This window comes from Mus musculus, chromosome 4 (assembly GCF_000001635.26).
Source record: "Mus musculus strain C57BL/6J chromosome 4, GRCm38.p6 C57BL/6J".
Taxonomy (NCBI): domain Eukaryota; kingdom Metazoa; phylum Chordata; class Mammalia; order Rodentia; family Muridae; genus Mus; species Mus musculus.
Genome location: NC_000070.6, coordinates 120,377,825 through 120,395,858, shown reverse-complemented (window position 1 = coordinate 120,395,858; position 18,034 = coordinate 120,377,825). Strand labels below are relative to the sequence as shown.

At 45.5% G+C, this 18,034-nt stretch overlaps 1 long non-coding RNA gene across 7 annotated transcripts in view, besides 1 other annotated feature; it reads left to right on the top strand.

Moving 5' to 3' along the window:
* The window catches only part of Gm36574, a 78,075-nt gene that overhangs the window by 1,318 nt on the left and 58,723 nt on the right, over positions 1-18,034 (top strand). For 6 of the 7 annotated variants that reach the window (XR_868086.1, XR_001784418.1, XR_001784419.1 and 3 more), the window contains exon 3: positions 7,819-8,177. This is a non-coding gene — a long non-coding RNA (predicted gene, 36574). Of the gene's footprint in view, positions 1-882; positions 990-7,818; positions 8,178-18,034 lie in introns of those variants that run through there. The other variant, XR_001784417.1, reaches the window with a different exon arrangement.
* Positions 1,913-4,256: an enhancer, noted in NCBI's record as "VISTA enhancer mm145". NCBI's record gives its function as "enhancer in: heart[8/8] | other[7/8]" and the evidence as "EXISTENCE:transgenic organism evidence [ECO:0001131][PMID:17130149]".

Genomic DNA, 18,034 nt, shown 5'->3' with positions numbered 1-18,034 from the left:
GGCAGAGCTGCCAAAGGCAGCAGAAAAGCATGGCTTCTGGTCCTTAAAGAAAGGGAGTGGGGGAGGGAAAGGCCTGGACACGAACTGGCCTCCCTCAGGATTCTGAAAATGCCCAGCTCACATCTTCCTATGTGTCTTTTGTGACTGCTTTTCTTCTTTGAAGCTGTCTGAGGTCATTACAAGGGCAGTTTAGACCTATCATCTGCTTTCCAAATTTGGACCTGAAGGAGGAGGGTTGGACATTTTTAAAATCTGATTTACTGGGAACTCTGAACCTACAGTCTCCTCACAGAAAACCGTGATGTGACCTGGCAGGTCCAACACAGCGGAGCATGCATTAGCGCTGACTCCATGATATACCACAGGACAAGGACAAGTACTTTATTAATGCCTCTCCAAGCCCCAAGTCTCTCAATGTCTGCTCATCTATAAAGTAAGAACAGTGTATCTACATCACAATTTGGTAAATGTGACCAAACAGTGGCTCTCAAGTATTCTTTGTGGGACCATTAGAATGGATTGTTTTGTTTGGAAGTACTCTCCAAGTTTGTAGGCTGCCCTTGAACTCTCTGTGCAGCCTAGGTTGCCTTGAACTAATGATCCCTCTGCCTCTGTGTTCCTAGTATTGAGATTATAGGCTTGTGCTACCATAACCTCGATTTTATTTTTTATTACACCCATTAGACCCATCCCCATTTCTCTACTCCATACCTCTCAGCCAGCTTCATCCTCAGGCTCCCATAAGAAACATGCAGACACATCCTCTGTCAAAAGCTAACTGGATTCTAATGCTGGAACTGAATGTGGCTGGGACTGCCAATACGCATGCCTGAGTTTAGGGAGCTCAGAGCACACACTTTTACTGAGAACCTGATCCTCTCAGTTACTACTGAGTGGCTCCATGTGTAAGTCCCTTGGGGGAGATGTTAGAGCAGCATGTGTTTCTCAAGGAGACAGTGGAGACAGACTATGAAGTAAGACAGGAAAATGTAAGTACAACAGGCATGTAATCAAAATGCTGTTATGTGTAGAAGAGAGACCCAAGAAGGGTTACAAAGACAAGGTGGGATTTTAAATGGACATTCAACAATTAGGAAGAAAACTTGATTGGGGGCTTGGGGTGGAGTTAAGGGAGCGGGGCCTTGTGTGGAGAATTTATAATAAGGAACGCAAAATTAAAAAGCTCAATTAGGATGGCCTAGTCGGCCATCACTGGAAAGAGAGGCCCATTGGAAACGCAAACTTTGTATGCCCCAGTACAGGGGAACGCCAGGGCCAAAAAGGGGGAGTGGGTGGGTAGGGGAGTGGGGGTGGGTGGGTATGGGGGACTTTTGGTATAGCATTGGAAATGTAAATGAGCTAAATACCTAATAAAAAATGGAAAAAAAAAAAGCTCAATTAGAAGGTGACAAGTGGATCTATGTGGGCAGAACTGAGGGTCCAGGTAGAGGAGACCTAGAACCATGAGCTAGTTGTGGAGAATCTCAGATGTCGGCTGGGAATTCCAAACATAGAAGGAGTGAGCAGGGGGGTGGGCAGTGGGGTGGGCAGATGCAGGGAGCAAACGTATGTGGTGTTTGGTTAATTTTTCCAGGTTCTAGTTTTTGCCTGGAATGCCCCTGATTAGTCTCTCCTGGCATCCTATGGCCTACCACAATGCAAACTAACACACACACTCTCTCTCTCTCTCTCTCTCTCTCTCAGATTGATTGATTGATTGATTGATTGATTGATTATATGTGAGTACACTGTAGCTGTCTTCAGACACACCAGAAGAGGGCATCAGATCCCCCCTTACAGATGGTTGTGAGCCACCATGTGGTTGCTGAGAATTGAACTCAGGACCATCTGGAAGAGCAGTCAGTGCTCTTAACCACTGAGCCATCTCTCCAGCCCTCAATCTCTCTCTTTTAAGAGGCTTTGACCTGTCCTCCAAGCCAGCCAGGCTTTCTCCTAGCTCTCAGTAACCACAGCTCACCATCTGACTCTTTCCAATGGCTTCTTATCACAGTGAATCTTATAGGCAGGAATTATGATCTACATTTTCCAAATTCTACAGGTAGAGGTAAATAGCTTTAAGCCTAACAGAGTCCTCTGGAATACTCTGCCTACAACTTCTGGGTACAAGACCACCACAATGCTCAAATGTCACTTAAGTTAACCAGTAAACTTGGTAGACAGAGCATATGATTTGAATGTCTTAACTCAAGAGTACCATATTAAGTGGTACATTAGAATTTACTAGTCTTCATTTTACCAGTGAGGTCCAAAGAGATACAGTAAGGTCATATGGTAAGGTAATGTTCAGAAATAAAGCATGTAAAAAGTTCACAAGGTTTAACACACACCAGACACTTAAACCTGCCTACCTCCCCAGACTCTTGAACTATCGACCTCGAGCTGCTTGTAATTCCTCCCACACTCAAGCAAACTTCATTCCAGTTTTGCATTTGCCATACCTGGAACTTTTCTTCTTTCAGCTGTCTTCACTGGGTTAACGCCTACACATGAATGAGGAGTGCCTTCCCTGGAAATGTTGAATGTCTCTTGCATCCTCACCTAGAGATGGGGTAAATGGCTCTCCCCTTGCTGCCCTGGTAGCCTGGACACATACTTCCATTGCTTAACTAAAATGTGTTGTCTGTTGTTTCTGTCTTCTGCTATGCTCAGAGAGACTCTGTCCCCAGCACCTCACACCTGGAATAGTACTGTTGCTTAGTAGATGTTTATGGAATGGAGGTACACAGCAGGATCCTTTCCCTCCCAAGCCACAGGCCAGAGAAGCAGTTTCCTTATTGTCTCTGAGTAACACCAACCCATTTGATATGTAGACTCTGATAACATGAGTGCTTTGTAGAGACAGGCTGAGCCCTGGGCCTCACTCTTTATCTAAAACACTTCTGTCTCTCTCCTCTTATAAAATACCAAATAAAAATAGTTCCAGGAAGCCATGTGGTTGAGAAACTCCAGGCGCTGCCTAAGCTCTTAGATCAAGGCTGTTATTGCTGGGCAGCTGGTCATTAATCCAACGTGCCTTTTCTCTGTGCTTTGGTTTTGTACCCTTCTAAAGACACGGATCCCTTTTGTCCTTGGTTGCCCTGAAGACTGCTGCTAGCTGGTAACTGGAAAAAAAAAATAATACCTCGACAGCAGTTGATGTTAAGATGATCTACAGTTATCGGTTGACCGAGGGCTCACTGTGCTCTGGGCTTGTGATGTTAACCAGATGGCTTGGATCTTCAGCTTTAAAACAGGAGAAAGAACACCTACCTTACCAGCTTACTGAGGAGTGAGAGAAAATAGAACAGGAGCAGAATCCCAAAGGGCCATGGTACAGGGAGTACTCCGTCCAGGTCACAAATCAGAGTCCTCACACTCTCCTGGCTGTGCTATGTCTGGGCCATCAAGTGTTAATCTTGGTGTCATATATAGAAAGAAGAATAGTAACCAGTTGACACCTGGAAGCAAGTAACCAGCTGAGAAACCTGGACATGAGACTTTCTAAGAAATAGATGAACTATTTGAGACTATTTATCCAGCATAATTAAGAGTGAAGTATGGCAAGGCCTTAAGTCTTCAAAAAGCCGAAAACTAACATGAGGAAGGATTAATCCTGTTTGCTTTTACTTCTATAAATGTTGATGCTATTGGGCACTGGGAACTGAGGATTCAAAGAAAAATAAAATACAATACCTGTCCTTGAGGCTTGTAGACCTCAAGGACCAAGACAAGGCCAAAGAGGCTCTTCAGAAAGCCATAGAACATACTAGAGAAAGTAGAGAAAAGAGTATTTTGCTAGAAGAGAATGAGCAAGCTTCACTGGGGAAGTAACATTTGAAGGAGCCTTACAGGAAAATCATGATTTCTTTAGGCAGAAAGAGAGGGGCAGGGCATGACGGCAGCAAGCACAATGCACACAAAGACACAAAAGCATCCTTTTGGGAAACCTCGGGGCACTGGAAGAGTGGAGCAAAGTGGGCACGTCAAGTCTTCTTAGAGCCCAGATTGTCAAAGGTCTTGGTTGTTCAACTAAACAGTTTGGACTGTTTACCTCAAGTGGGCATTCAAGAGCCATCAGAGGTGTTCAGCAGGATATTTGATTTTTAAAAGTGAAGCTGTAGCCCAGACGGCTGCCAGGGCTGTACAAAAAAGCTGCATACCAGAGACAGGAAAGACGGAGAACATACACAGTGAACCTTGTGCCTGTCACAGTTGAACTTGAGCCGGTTCTTTAAACTCTCAAAACCTTTTGGGTCTTAAACTTATAAATTGAGATATGGGGAGAACACACCCAAGCTGAGAAAGATGAAACAGGCTTCTGAACATCAACATGACGTATTAAAAGTTTCACATTCTGGAGTTTTGGATTAAGGATGCCCAAGCAGGAAAGTCCATGCTAATATTCCAAAATAGAAGAAACTCCGAAGTCTGAGACTTCTGTTCCCAAGTATTTTAGATAAGAGGTATCCAGCCTGTAAGACACCTACTTTGTAAAGCACTCAACAAAAATGATGTGAGCTGCCCTAGTTTTGGTTTTGTTACTGTGATGAAAGACCTTGACAAAGCCGGGCGTGGTGGCGCACGCCTTTAATCCCAGCACTCGGGAGGCAGAGGCAGGTGGATTTCTGAGTTCGAGGCCAGCCTGGTCTACAAAGTGAGCTCCAGGACAGCCAGGGCTATACAGAGAAACCCTGTCTCGAAAAACCAAAAAAAAAAAAAAAAAGACCTTGACAAAAAGCAACTTAATGGAGAAAGGACTTATTTTAGCTCACAGTTCCAGGCCACACTCCATTACTGGGGCCAGTCAAGGCAGGAACTTGAAGCAGCTAGCACACAGGCAAGAGTGGAGAGAAGTCAATGTGAGTCTGTACAGTTTTTAGTGAGCTTTCTCTGCTCTTATGTGGTCCAAGGCTCGGAACTAGAGAATGCTGTTGTCTACTTCAGGCTAGGTCTTCCCATGGTGATTAAGGCAGTCCATGTAATTCCTGCCGGACATACTCACAGGCCAACCTTTCCATTCCTGCCAGACATACTCACAGGCCAGTCTTTCCCTAGGGAGTTCCTCATTCAGGTGATTTAAAGTGTGTGCTCAGTAAGTGAGCATCGTCACCCTTCCCCTTCCTCCTAAAAGACAGATCAGACAGAGTTCTGCTCATTGAATGGTAGTCAAACAATGGCAGGCATTCCCTTGGAAGGGCTGAATGCACTTGTGAATACATTCAAGAAAGGTGCTTATTTTGTAGAAAGGGAGATGAACGAGCTAAATCTCTGAAATTCATTTCTTGCTCTTAGAGTCCATTTCTGCCACCTTCAGGGTCCTAGTACTGGGGAAATTGCCAAGAGTCTGGGAGATTTTAGTGTTGATCTTGGACCAAAGGGAACTTGTCTTACTTGAGTGAGCATTCATGACTGCAGTGTAGAACCCAGAAAGACCTACTGTAAACTTACCAGTCTCTTGGAAGTAACGATCATACAGAAGCGAGAATGCGGGGTCGGGCTTAGAGGGCTGCACCTCAGAGGTGGAAGTTAAGTTAAGGATTTTGCTCTGTGGGCCTGAATGGGTCATGGCCATGTCTTGGCCTTGATTTCCCCATCAGAATCTAGCTTTGAGAGTCCTTTTAGTTCTAATCATCTTGGATTCTGGGAATCTAAGTTACTAAGATCATGAAACTCTGGCTATATAAACATCAAAAAATTCCAAGTATTCCTGCAGCAACTGTATGATTCCTAGGTTATTCGTGTGCCTCAGTCTCACAGCGTTAATTTCTATCTAACACACTTTTCTAGATGTGTCACGCACACTGGGGGCAAGACTTGCTTGACATTCTTCTTAGAATCAAAATTTGGGAATTCAATGTATTTCAATTCTCAGTGTTAACTCAGCTGCAAATAGGATTATTTCGTATTTCTGGTTGAGAGAGAAAGCACTTTCTCCAGTATGGCACGAAAATAAAAATGTCAGTCATCTGTCACAGAAGAGAGAGATTGTTTTTATCCCTGAGCTAACTTCAGGGCACAGAAGCTGCCTCATTTGGAAGCAGACAAAGACAGAGACTAGGTATAGGACAATGTTGCTTTTGTGCTACGCTTCCCTTCCCGCTCCGGAATATTCCTGCCAGCTCCTCTGACGGAAGCTGTCCCTCCCCATCTCTGGGAGAACAAACACCTCCATTTGCTTTCCTTGCACTTTCGAGTGTTACAGCATTGATCATAGCACATGATGGTTAGTGACTGCCTGTGATTTCAATTCTCCTCAAAAGGAAAAGGCCACTAAAGTTTGGTGACCTTCTGCAGAATGCTGGGTGTGTGTACTTTAAGTCATCCATGTGAAGCTGTTGTTATTTCCTATCTTAACTAAGAAAGGTCAAGTTAAGTGGCTTGGTCAAGGTCAAATGGCCAGTAAGTATCTGAGTCTGGCTTTGAATTAGGTTGTTTTGGGTTACGAAATGTGTTTGGGATTATTCATGCCCTTTTCTTGTTTTCTTGACTTCTCTGTAACCTGAACTCTTAGTATGGGGCCGGCCTTTGGTAGATATCAATTACCATTGTTGAATGACAACCCCATTCTGTTCATTCAGTCGACAAAGATTTCCTGAATGGAGCAAAGCTTTCAGAGAGCTACAACAGAGGGTAATTGGATGGGGATCAAACTAGCCTTTCCTTGACTTGCAGTGAGCTAGAAACATCTGCTTTGAACCAAATGCTCTCATTAGCCTTGTGGGAGACTCTGCTCAGTGGGAGGCTGTGGTACTCTTTTGACAGGGCCAGCTGGCACCATAGACTTATTTAAGCCAAATTAATTTCACATCTTTCTAACAATCTCACTTTAAGGTCCTCATGTCATAGGAGAAGTAGGAGTCAAAAACAAGTGTCACACATTTGAAAAGAGCTATGATAGGGACTGTACAAGACTCTGAGAGCAGAATGGAGGGAGGGATTCATACTGCCTACAAGAATTAGAGGTTCAGTTGTTGTTTTTAAGAGAATTAAGGGAAAATTCAGGGGAAGGTGACATTCCAGCTGAGACCCAAAGGACAATCAGTTTTGTTTATTTTCCAAGGAGAGAAAAGAAAAGGACATTCTTGGGGAAGAACATGCAAAGGGAGGGGAGTGTCCCCTGGAAGCATCAATGGTCCTCTTTGGTGGCACATCAACTATGAGGGGACAATAGCAAGAGAAGAGAGAAGGATTCTTAGTCAGGCCAGGGAGCCCAAGAGTCTTGAATGTCTAAGGATTAAGATTGATTTTGTAGATATCCAAAGACATTCCAGTGTCCCCATGAACTAAGCTTCTAAGTGTCAGCTAAGTTTATATCTTCGTCTCCAAAGTCCTGACACTGAGCAGACTTAGCAGCAGTAGGAATGTGGTGGAAATTGAAATTCTGGATTCTAGTCTTACAGTGCTATTTAATCCCATTGGCTGCTGCCTCTCTTTAGGCTTTCTCTTAAGTAAGGCAAACTAGCGTATATATGTACATATACATGGGCATGGACATGTATATGTCACACACACACACACACACACACACACACACACACACACACACACACACAATTTACTCTGCCTCAAATATGCTCAGTAGTTTTGTCAGTGAAATCCCCCAGAAGGTTTACCTCCACTTCTGCAGTGAGCAGGTTGTTAAGTCAATCACCTATCATCTCACTTCTTTGTTATGCAATTGAGGTTTACATCACTCCTTCCCTGACAGTGTGGAGGGGGGAGGGAAGACTTACTTCTAACTGGTAGACTCAGCATACATGGAAGGATGGAGTGGGTAACAAAGTCCTTTCCCATGAAAGCATGGTACCTGTCTTGCAGAGTCTTAACGCCTGTCTTAGTGCCGTTGTTGGCTTTGAAGAAGTCAGCTACCATGTGCTGGGCTGCCTGTGATGGGAGACCTCCTAGTCAAGGAACAGAACTGAAGGTGGCCTGCCTGTCAGCCAACAAGAAGCCTGACCTGTCCATCCTGCCACTGGAGGAACTGAATTCTGCCCAAACCACAAGCCCTATGGAAGCAGATCTCTCCCTAGCCAAGCACAGAGGAGACCCCAGCCCTGGAAAATGCCTCCATCTGTTCCTGACCCACAGAACCCAGGTCACCGGCATGTGGATTAAGTCTCTGAGCTTGTGGTAGTTTGCTGTAGAAGTGCATTCGATTCCTGACCAGCAGCCTAATGGTTTGTTTATAACTCCATGCTGCCTCCCTGTGGCAATCTCCAATTAGTAGCTGTGTGTATCTGTGTGTGTGCTTTTAGGTTTTTTTGTTTGCTTGTTTTTTTTGTTTTTCGAGACAGGGTTTCTCTGTGTCACCCTGGCTGTCCTGGAACTCACTCTGTAGACCAGGCTGGCCTCGAACTCAGAAATCCACCTGCCTCTCAAGTGCTGGGATTAAGAGCGCCATCACTGCCCGGCTTGTTTTTTGTTTTTATTTTCCTTTGTGTGGCTTGTACCTTCTTATGATAGGTGTTAACTTGATGGCCTATAGGATGCTTACATACCTGATTGAGTTTTATTCCTGGGTATGCCTATAATGGTGTTTCCAGAGGAGACCAGTATTAGGATTGACTAAAGCAGAGCCACCCCCACCCTCTGCCCTGCCCCTCCCCAGTGTGTCTGGGCAGCGTGCATGCTGTTGAGGGTCAGAAGAGAACAGAGAGGCAGAGGGAGATTACTCGGAGCTGGGACACTGACACTCTCCTGCCTTTGGTGCTCTTGTTCCTCAGACTTTAAGATCTGGACTGAAATGAGCTACACAAGTAGGAGTCCTGTGTCTCCAGATATTACACAGTGGAGTGTGGAGCTCTTCAGCATCCAAGACCTTACTAGTCTGTCTGTCTGTCTGTCTGTCTGTCTGTCCTGTTATTCTTCTGCCCATCTTCCCTATTGGTTCTCTTCTCTGGAGAACCCTGACACTTAGGGTTTATATTCAGTATTCACATTTAAAATCCCTGCTCAACAAGAAATACTTAGTAATTTTCAGCACAGCCAGAGACAGTCCTCAGAACGCTGAGAAGAGCCACTAGCAAGAATGAGCTAGCTGAGGAAAGGACATCTACCCAGTGCTATGTAAGCAGTTAGCTTTCACTGCATTCTGCTTGGTTTTCTCAAACCTCTGAGGCTGGTTTTATAGAGGGAGAAACAGAGTCCTGGAGAGGTTAGGGGACTTATCTTTTATTACACACATCAAATTAATTAGATCCAGGCTCTAACTTAGTTCTTCTACCTTCAAACGGCTTAACCAACTAAGAGTCTCCCATGCATTTCCATGTATTATAATAGATCCTTTCAGAAGATCTAGCAGGCAAACTCACCCCTAAAGTTCTAAAGGTGATGTGGGCAGGAGTCTGTCTGATTCCAACGTCTGTGCATCACTGGGTTTCTAACATCACCTCAGAGGAATAGAACCAAGATGGAGACTCTAGCTTCCCCTACCTTCAGCTAGCATACGGCAGGCATTCTGGAAATAGAGACAGAATTTTATCTTCTTTGATGGTCTAACCTTTTCTGTGTGTAGCTGAGGTGTCCCTTGATATGACAGAGTGGATAAAAAATGTTGTGACAACCAAACTCAGACACCAAAGTATCATCTTAGGAGACCTGGTAGAAAATGCAGATCCCAGGGTCCCCCTCTATAAGCTCCTGGCTCAGAACAGCCCAGCAAACATTGTCACTAGGATCCTCTGGTGGTTCTGATACCTACAGTCACAGACCACATGAATATTAATGGAAAATTCACAGTTTGCCTGTTCTCTGACAGGAGTTCTTCCCAAGCAACCCCACTCATACTTATTATCCCTTCTCCTGTGGAGAGAAGAAGCCAATGGTGTGCTGGCAAATGTTTGAAAATTGAGCCTTTTTTAACAACCCAAAGTAAAAAAGGACAAAGGAATCCTGTCTGTAGCATTTGCTGACATCTACAGTGGAGAGTCATACACCAAGGCTGATGTAGCTATCGCTAGGCCTTCCCTTAACACTGGACAAAGTAGAAGCAACTGGCTCCCCTCCCATTGGTGGAAACCCAGACAGAAGCAGGGCCTCACTTCCTCTGGACCCAGTTTCTTTACAGAGTGAGAATTCATGAAGGACAAGGGTGCTGTCCTCAGAACAGTGTTACCTGTTAGCCTGTGGGTTATGTATAGGGCCGGGGGAGGCTGCATTGAGGCAGTTGGGTTGCCTGGAAAGGGTGGGCCAGCTCTCTCATCCCTTCTTTCTGGGTGTGGAGGTGCTCACAGCCTGGATAGAGCAGGCAGGGAATGAGGGCACAGTCCTGCTTGGCATGTCCTCCACACTTAACTCTGTGGACTTACTTCCTTGTCTCCTAGCTGGGAGACAGATATAGTACTCTACCTCCAGGGTAGTCACGGAGGAATCAATGATACAGACTGGCAGGCAGATAGGTTCCTACAAATATTCACCTCTCCTTGTCCTGCTTTCTTTTCCTGCCCATGGAAGTGATTGCCCAGATTTTGCTAGAGACTGGTTAGACCAGGGGCTCCATGTCTCTAATCCCCAGGTTAGTAATTTACCCACTCTGTATAATCTAAAGAAAAGATCTTGTGACCAAAAAAAAGTGTATATGTGCAAGTTTCTATCTGTTCCTCCATTATTATATGGCACAGGGATGAGCATCTACCATTTAAATCTTTTCTAACATTTCACACCAAGGCTTCCCAGAAACACATCCTGTAGTCAAAGCTGCGTGATCCCACACTGTACAAAGGCCAGGGCACACCATGGGAGCGTGTGCTGGCAGAGGGTGGAGGTAACTCTATAGTTAGTGGTCTTTTTAATTTTTATCTAAGAGAGGGAAGACTGGAGCAGGGCTGAAGCTGTAATTGGTAGAGCCCTGGAGACACCCCTTTTGCTCAGGGGAGGAGATGTTTGATCGTTTTAATAATCTTGACCAGTGTTCTGGTCCCTGTCAGTGCTCAGGCAGTTACAAGATGATATCGTTTGTCTCTATGTATTGTAATAATAACAATTTTATCTGTCTTGGTGTTCTGTGAACTCCTGAATATTCCCTAGGAGGATCCCGCAGCCTGGCCATGAGTGCTGGGCCAGCAAACCCTTGGCATGGCCACCTTTTCCTCCATATTCCCACGGCATCAGCTGAGGTCTTAGGCACAATCGCACACTTCACCACATCTCAGCCCCATGGTGACTCTGGGAAGACCTTTGTCTCTGTTTTATGGAGGAGTGGCTTTTCCAATTCATGCTGTTGCACAAATGACAGAGTCTGGCCAGGTCCGTGGTGGTGCACACGTTTAGTCCTAGCTCTCCAGAGGCAGGTGGATCTCTGTTGAGTCTAAGGCCAGGCCAGTTACATAGTAAAACCCTGTCTAAAAACAAACAAACAAACAAACAAACAAACAAACAAACCAGTGTCAGGGGACATGTCAATAGAAAGTCCAGGAACACCCTAAGTCTTCCTTCTTGGTCCGGAAGTGCTGTTGCTGTTGACTGGTCTGGCACACCCTGTCCAGGCTCTGACTCGCAGCCATGTTCATCAGCACAGTTCTGTGGAGTTTGAGAGGGTGATGGTCTTGAGCTGCAGGCTTTCTAGTGACTCCCCAGTGTGCCTGAGAACAGGTGGCTCTCTTCCCTTACACCTCCGTTTCTTGCCTTCCATCCTTCCCCTCCCTTCTTTTCTTTCCTCTTCTGTTTCTCCCCAGCCCTGCCCCCAGTACAGGATGGAATTTCGAGTCTCCGACTTGCTGGGAAAATGCTACACCTTGGAGCTATGCCCCCAACCCCTCAGTTTCTTCTTCTAATGCCCTCAGAGCTCCTCACTCGGGACACCTGAGAAGAAGTACTTGGGTGGATGAGGAAGTGTGGTGTGTGGACGAATGGCTGTCTGGTAGGTGGAAATGGCTGTCTCGGGACTGTGCTGCCTTTTCTGTTTTCCCAGCTTTTCCCCCACTAGGGTTCTGGGTACCCGGAGGTCTCCTGGCCTGGTTGCCCAGCAGTAGCAGTAGCTGACATACTACACTTCCCAGTAGTGGAGTCCCATCATCTCAGCCTTATATCTTGCCATTCTGCCCTTGGGTGATGGCCAGTTTCAGCCACTGCTCCCAGCTGCTTCCTCCAGTGGCTCCATCTCTGCCTGCCCAAGTGCCTGAGGCAGGGGTCCCTCAAGACCATGCCTCGAGAGGAGCTTGAGGCACACCTTAGAAATGATCTGGTCCAGGCTGGAGAGAGAGTTCAGCCATTAAAGGCTAGACTCACAACCAAAATATAAGAAATGATATGGCTCAACTGTCTCAGGCCCAGAGAGGGGATACAATTTCTCTACAGTTACACAGCAGCTTAACCTGAGACACAAGCAGCAACAAGGTCTCCTAGTGGCTAGCTCTTCTTCCCTCATCTGGCAAGCCTAGATTTGTGTAAAGCCTGTGATTTCTGGTACATTTGATGGGTTAATTCTGTACACATTTATTGAGCAGGTTTTTGTGCTTTGTTTTGGAGGCAACAAGAAGAAGAAAGCCCTGTCTGTGTTTAGAGGACAGTTATCAAGTAGAGGTGAAAAGCAGATACTAATGACATCACATTTGTATCTAAGTAAACCTAGCAAAGTAGACAAAACACTGCCAGAAGATGGTCTGGGAGAAAGGACCTGCTAAGGAATGGGGTGGGGAGTGTCAAGATGTCTGAAGTATGAGTTCACCATGCAATCTCAGATGTCATGACCATGGAGGTATGGGTCAGAAGAACACTATCATCATGTCACCTACCAAGCAAAGAAAATTTTAGAGTAGAGCCCAAATCTCCAAGTATGTAAAGGCAATGTTGGGCAGTCATGAAGATGGACTCACGGCTGTTGTTTTTCATTTTTCATCTTGTATTATCTGTGGTCGTAGTGCTTTGAGACAGGGACTCCCAGTGGCCTGAGCTTGCCAAGTGGGCTAGGCTAGCTGGTGGCAGCTCCAGAGCTCCATCCACCTATCTCCAGCTCCCTAGATCGGGTATTACAAACACATGCCATCACACGGGCTCTTGTTTATCTTGGTTCTGGGGATAGAGCTTAGGTCATTATGGTTTCAAGATAGGTACTTTGTCTATTAAATTATCTCCCTAGCCTGATACCTGTCATTTGTGATCCAGGAGGAGCCAGTATCTTGTCCCTTTGCTAATTCACACTGCATTTGTTAACTTAGTTATATGGAAACCTACTTAGGACCTGGCACACAATAAGGGTCTTTGTGAGTACTGGCTAGTGTAGTCCCAGCTTCACAAACTGGACCTCACAGTAATAGCCCAGTTTAGGATTTAAGTTTCCACATAGCAAAGGTATCATAAACGATGAAACTTAGGGTAGAACAATGCTCTTTGGGGATCGCTTTGTCTTAAGAATGTCAAATTTTATTGACATTGTAAATCCTGGTGATCTTATGAGGAATGTGCATGTCAAACAGATGACTTCAACAGCTGCTTTGTCTGCAGCTCTGTGTGCAATAGTGGTGCAGATTTACCTTGCAGGAATTAACACAGCCCTGCCTGTAGTGAGCCAGGCTTTCACGTGGTCAGTCTCGGTGGCTTAACAAAAGGAATTAAGTAGCATGCAGGCCCAATGTATTTTTTTTAAATGAACACAAATTACCATCTATTAGGAACTAAACAGTTTGCAGAGGTTCTTTCAGATGAAGACTTTCACGTTCTTATTTTTGAAGAGAGGAAAATGTATGCCAAGATGAATAACTTGCCCATGGTGGCACATCTATGAAATAACAAAGACTGGTTTATCCTGCCAGTATCTTTGGAGGTCACAACCACATGTTTATGGTAACCTTTGAGACCATCTGACCCGGTCCTTTTTTCCTGGTGACGTTGAATACCACTGAGGGTCACTAAGATTACTCGCCAGTTCTAATGAGACAATGTGACCCTGGGTGTGGGTCTCCTGACCCTGCTTAGTGACCTCTTTGCTTCCTTATTTTAAAAGAGCCTAATACATAGACCCACTGCGCATCTCAATGCCTAGTTTGTGATAGATGCAATTGTGGGGAAAAGAGCAGTCTTGGACTTGGGCCAGAGAGATGGCTCACGGGGTAAAAGGGTAAAGGCACTTACCAATGAGCCTGGCAATCCGAGTTCAATTCCCAGAGCCCACAAGATAGCGGAGAACTGATATCTGCAAGTTGTCCTTTGGCCTCCATATTGTGTGCTGTACATAAGCACATGTGCACACACATGCCACAGACACAATAATAATAATAATAATGATAATAATAATTTTTTTAGATACTTGGACTTGTAGAAAGAGGTTCTAAAACCAAATCTTACTTCAATTGCTCACCTAGTAGCTTTAGTAACCTTAAATGAATGTTACTTCCTGGTTTCAGCTTCCATTTTCCAGATAAGGAATAAGGGCACATTGCATCTTAAGGACTGAATTAGAATGGTTGCACCAGAAGGGGCATGAATGCTGAAGACACGGGTCCCTGCCTTCTGCCCTCTGCTCTCAGGATGCACAGCAAGGCTGGCACACAGCGGGAGCTGGAGGGCAACAGGGAGCAGGCTTTGTTGACAGGCCAGACAGTGACTGTTAGGACAGCTAATGTGTCTTTGGCTCCATCTAGCTGAGTGCTCTTCTTAAGGCCATTTCAGGAGCAAGCAATTCTCCCCAGAAAGGCTGGCCTGCAGAAACAAATGATGAACAATAGGTGGCGGTAGAGACCTTTCAGGAAGAGGAGAGACCAGGAACCTGGCGAAATCTGTAGCCAGAGGTTTCACTCTTTTGCTTCTAAGAAGGGAGGGTCTCTGGGGACCGTGAGTCAGGCCATTCTGCTTCTGGGAAGGGGGAGGCACACTTTTGGCAGACGAAGTATTCACAGCCACCCTCTCAGACCTAGCTTTGTATCACACTGAGTGGAAGAAGTTAAATCATTTCCCAACGGGATATAGTTGAGAGTTGGCTCCAACCAAGGCCACTGCTTCCAAATCCCACACTCATCCCAGAGAGTTCATGCCTTCCAGCCAGTGACTCACTCTTGCAACACAGCCTCGTGCTCTCAGCAGTGGGGAGCTCTGTAGTGTTTGAGGATAATGTGCAGTCTCTCTCCGTGGTGGCTGATTTCAAGCTTTCGTAGGACATCATGGAGCTCAGAGTTGAGAAGTCAGCGGTCACTGCTCAAGAGTCTGAGTGGCTCAGCACAGGGCATCCACATGAAGAATGAGGAAGTGTGGCCTTGAACGGCTTCACCAGGCAAAGTGTAGACTTACTTTTCTTTTTCTCATTCATCCTTGAGTATGCATTTCAAATCCCCCTTTAATCCTGCAAAAGTCTTAGTCTTTGCCGCTTTAATTTTGCTTCTCTGGCAATCCCTCCGTTCCGGAACCCCTCTATAGCACTTTCCAACCTGCATCCCTGAGCTGCTAGGGCCATACAATGCTACTTGCTTCCCAGTACCTAACCTCACTTTCCTTAGCAAATAAAATCTATCCTTTAATTAGGTGCATGGCCTCTTAGAATAAAGCCACACTCTCAGTAGTTCTAGACTGAATGCAACCAGGAGCCTTGGAGAAACATCTTTAATGCAAATGAGTGTGTTGGCCCTTGGCCTGTTTCTTTCTATTTGAAAGATGTGTGAGTTGGCTGGAGTAGGGGCAGCACTGGAAGACTTTATGCAGTTGTCTTAGTCCTACACTACATAAGGCTGGACCACTCTGGAAGGAAGTTGCATCTTGGTTAAGCTATGGTTCTTTTCTATTTATCTCCATTCCAGTTTCCAAAAGCAAACTCTGAAACAAGGATTTGCATGCAAGCAGTTTACTGAAGGGATGGACCCAAGAAACACAGCTAAAAAGTCCCATGAGACAGGAAGGAAAGACTAACAAAAGATTAGGCCATGAGCAAGTTATTGCTGGATACAACTGACTCTTATCCTGACAAGACAAGGCTATGAACTGTCTTAAGGTTTTTATGGAGCTGTGACTAGACACCATGACCACAGCAACTCTTATAGAGGAAAACATTTAACTGGGGCTGGCTTACAGGTTCAGAGATATAGTCCATTATCATCATGGCAGGAAACATGGCAACGTGCAGGCATTCATGGTGCTGGAAAAGTAGCTGAGAGTTCTATAGTTGGATCAGCAGCCAGCAGGTGGACAGCGTGACCACTGGGCCTGGCTTGAGCACTTGAAACCTGAAAGCCCACCCTCAGTGACACTCTCTGACAATGCCACACCCACTCCAACAATGCCACATCTCCTAATCCTTTCAAATAATGTCAATCCCTATGAGCCTTTGGGGGCCATTTTCATTCAAACCATTAAAAGGACCCAGTGCCAGATGGAACCTAACTATCCCACCAGTTCAAAGGAAACCAAAGCATTTAGCCAAGAGCTGATGCCTTCTGCTGTTCCAGCAGCTTTTCTGGGGCTACCTGCTTTCCCCTTTATAAACTGAGCACGGCTTTGTGGTCAGAGATGCTGTCCTAAATGACTGCTTAGGTCACTCAGGGGAATGTAGGCTGTTCACTGACACTATGTACAAACCAACTTTCCCCAGAACATTATTTATTTCCTGTGTCCTATAATTTGACTCTTGCATCCTAAGTGAAATCTTCAATTCTTGCCTCCAAATACTTAATTCTGCCGTTTACCATATTCAATTGGATTTATTCTGTCTCCCGAGGTTATCTAAGTGGTATACATATATGTCCTATTTATCACTGTCAGTGTTTTCTAATGGTTTATGCTTGCTGTTTACACATCTTTAATTTATAATCTAATATTATTGCTATGAATGACTGCTATTACTGACTTTTTAGATTTAGTGCGTGCGTGTGTGTATGTGTGTGCTACATTGTACTTGTGGAGGTTAGAGAATAGTTTGTAGGAATTGATTCTCTCCTTCCACTATGTGAGCTTGGGGATCGAAGTCAGGTCATCAGGCTTGGCAGCGAGCCCCCAACACACTGCCACCGAGCCATCTCACAATCCCTATTCTTGGCTTTATTTTGAAGTTGTTTTCATATAACCCCATGACTTGCTTTTTGTCGGCAATGGAGTCATTCCTAAGACAGTGTTTTATTTCCCCCTTTGTTCTGGAACTTTCTTTTGCAGCTTTTCTGAGGTGGGATTAATGTCTTGTGGACTTCGGGTCCTTTTACACTATTTTGTGTCTATTCCAGTCTCTTCCAGAATCAGGTTTTAACCAGACAACTTTTGGGCAGAGAGTGAGGACTTTACACACCAGCTCCTGAACAGGGGTGAGCTTTGCACAGCTTTATGTGTGGCTGATGTAGCCTCACTGGCCCTAAGGGAGCAGAGGCCAGAGGGTCCCCTGCTACTAGGATTGTACCCTGGCTGTGTTCACTCCCTGTCTTTCTGGTCCACAGAGACGTTTGTCCTGTCTCTGAGCAGGGTGCTTCCTTCTCTCAGTCTGTCTTTCACACTGCTGCTCTAAGTTTGGTTCTGGGAGCAGAGATTGCAAACATGAATTTGCAATCCCATCTTGACCAGAAGTTTATGGACCCCTTAATCTGTAGAGGGAAGATGCCTGTGGCCAAGGGCAGGATTGTCCCAGGAACTGACATGCAGATTCAGGGAACAAAGGGTCCTTCTCCTCTCCCTATAAATCTCTGTTCTAGTACCTGAGAAGACAGGTCTGCAATGCATTTGAGCCTCCAGACTCCCAGGCTTGCTTTTCAATGTATCCCCGCTCTTCACCATGCTCCTACCTAGGGTCCTTACTTGCACTTCACCTCAAGGTCTCCCCTCGCTGGAGCTTTAGGTGGCCAGTTGCATTTTAAGAAGGGACTCTAGAGTAGGTTTCCATCTTTCAAATGTGCAGGAATGAAATGTAAGCGGCAGGCTGACAGAATGTGTGTGGGGTTGGTTGGCTGGGTTGGTTGGCTGGGTCAAAGCCATCACACCTGGCTGACTGGGAGAGCCTCCTGACAACAGGAGCTGTCCAACATGGGGTGGGCTGCTGTCACCAGGGGAACTCAAGCGGTGGACAGCTGACCTTCCTCGGAGCCTGGGGCTGGGAGAGGGAGGCTTGAAGCAAGAGTGAGGAGCAAAGGAAACA